Here is a 2,783-nt window from a genome sequence, read left to right on the forward strand (position 1 = left end):
AAATAGCCAACATTGCCTGAGCAAACACAAAATTCAACAAAACACATTAGCCTTCTACTTATTTGAATACCTGTACCCCATTATAAACACCCCAACAGCAAAAAAACACCCCCAACCTCTCACACAGACATTACAACAGAGACATTAATGGCATTAACCTGGCACACACAGAAAACACATTAATCACAGAAAGGACACCCCTGCCTGACTCCCGGTTCAACCAGTGCCAACTAGCTGTTAGTGGCCAGGGCTCCATGTAGAACCCTCCACGGGAGGTCCCTTGACCCCTTTGGTACTGAGGGTTTGTAGAGCCCCCTCCATCTAAAACCAACACCATACTGTCCGCCCCACATATCCCCTGCGACTGATGTGCCTACACTCCTCTTAGGCTCCTAACGTTCCTCACTTTAACACAGAGGTTGTAGAGGGCTTTACCTCCTACCACCTCAAACCCCCCCAGGCTAAGAATGTTAAAATCGAACAAGACCTCCAGACCCCCTTGCCAGTCTCCAGTCTCTGCCGTCACCTGCAGTGGCGGAAACATTGGTGGCCCCTCCCCTTTGGCAGCTCAAAAACCCCTCTTACCGGCTCAGACAGTGCCTCCTGGACCTCCTCCAGGAATCTCTCCAGCATCCTAAGAGAAGTTATTCCTGTTTGTTGTGGCTGGACTTCTGGGGGTTTCCACCCTTCCTCTCCCAGCAGGCTGCCATCAGCCGACTGAACCGATCTCAAAGGGATGGCTGGGTTGTGGAAGATCGGCGCCTCCCACACCCACAGCCCAGGCTCCACACTCCCTTCTTGTGAGGGCCTTAGCAGCTGCCAGGCCCTCAGCACTGCAAAGCAAAAATCAGAGAGACCTGCTATACTCAACCTCTCCAGCTTCATGAGGAACAGCTGCCAGTCCAACCCTAATCCGCCAGCTCTCCTCAGCAGGGAGCATGCTGGTTCCCTCCAGCCGACATCAGTATGGTACAGCAGTCTTTGCACCGCCTTTAGTCAGAAAGCAGCCACCCTGCTCTCCAGTTCCACCAGGCTCTGTCCTCATTCGTGGACGGTCATGGACGGTCATGGACAACACTGCCACCCTCAGCCAGTGATGGCCCGACTAGAAAAAGTCCACCAGCTTGCGTTGCAGGTCTGCGAGCCAGTCCTGACACCACTACCTGTGACAGCCCCTCCCAGTTCATCTGGATTTAAAGCCCTTCACAACCCCACTGCAAACCCCCTGGAAGCAGAGGAGCCCTATCCCCCCATGCCCCACATAACAGAGCTTTGCTCTTGCCCCAGTTTACCTTAGCTGATGAAGCTCCCTCGTACACCTTCAGACTAGTCTCTAGTGCCTGCATATCCTGCTCATCACAGAAACGTCATCTGCATACGCGGACACTGCTATGCCTGTGTCATGACGCTGGCCTGGGGGTAGGTTTATGACAGTCATAAATACCTCTTCCCCCATTTTTCCTATCTCTACCCTACTGATGTGACATTAGAAAACCCCTTGGTTAACATAGAGATTCTGGGAACATCAGAAGGTGGGGGGAAATTAACTATATTCTGGTAATCCGACCAATTGAACATATGCAGTGGTACTTATTGAATATGTCAGTTCGGTTGTCATCTGAGACATTCTCATCAATGATAAGATTACATAAACTCTACAGTGGAAAGTCTACACATCAGAGTTATCGGATTCACATGGAATTGTTGTTCAATTTAAATGTTTGAATATGAAATTATGATGGGATGAAATGTGATGATGAAATGTGACTTTGGCTTCTAAAATGTGAGAATTGGGTTTTCATGAGTGAATTAGGCTGGACTCAGTGGCCCGCCCACGTGAAGAGTGAAGAGTGAAGAGACATAGGTTGTAAACTATGAAACACACCCCTTTTCTCCCTCCACTATATAAGACCTTGACGAAAATGTAACCTCCTGTTCCAAGTACGTGAGGTCTGCAGCCTCTGCGTTAAAAGGACTAGCATGTCAACTACAGAACTAGGCCAACCTCAGCGTGAGCTTTGGTTGAGAATGGTATGAACTTTGAACTCTTATTCACTACAGAAGTGATACCTCCTAGCCGTTGAGTTAGCAACAGTAGCTGCAAATGTGGTCTAGGAAAGAACAGACAGAGTATCCCGTCTATCACACAACGACGTTACTACAACATATCTAATTGACCACCAGAGACATTCTTTAAAGGACAAAGGACTCGGTTTGGCAACACGGCCTTCCATCTACCACCAACCTACCGAAGCGCAGCTCAGAGTAAATATTTATTGCATTTTCCTTTTCCAAATGGGTGGTAATTTAGAATGCATAAGATACTGTATCTACGATAGCACAGCTTCTCCCTTTCACCCTCAGTCTTCCCGCTCTTTCACTCAAACCCATATCTGTTCCGCCCGCTAGGGACGTTTTCCTTTATGACGTAATTTGTAATCAAGGTATGATTCATTCTTTGTATATGTAATTCTGTGTGATTAGTTAGGTATTTAGTAAATAAATAATTACATCTAATGTATTGCTGAATCAACTTGTTAGCCAGGATTTGTGAAGATAACCGAGACTGAATTAAGGTGACGATTAATATTGACTGCTATTGATGTAAAATATTACTAGGTCTTTAAGAGTTTATTCGGAAGATTACAGCTCTATAAATATTATTTTGTGGTGCCCCGAATCTCTAGTTAATTACATTTACATGATTGGCTCAATCAGGTAATATTAATTACAGAGAAAGGATTATAGAATAGCATGTCATATCACTTAATCCAGCATAGCCA

Source organism: Oncorhynchus kisutch, linkage group LG13 (assembly GCF_002021735.2).
Source record: "Oncorhynchus kisutch isolate 150728-3 linkage group LG13, Okis_V2, whole genome shotgun sequence".
NCBI classification, from domain to species: domain Eukaryota; kingdom Metazoa; phylum Chordata; class Actinopteri; order Salmoniformes; family Salmonidae; genus Oncorhynchus; species Oncorhynchus kisutch.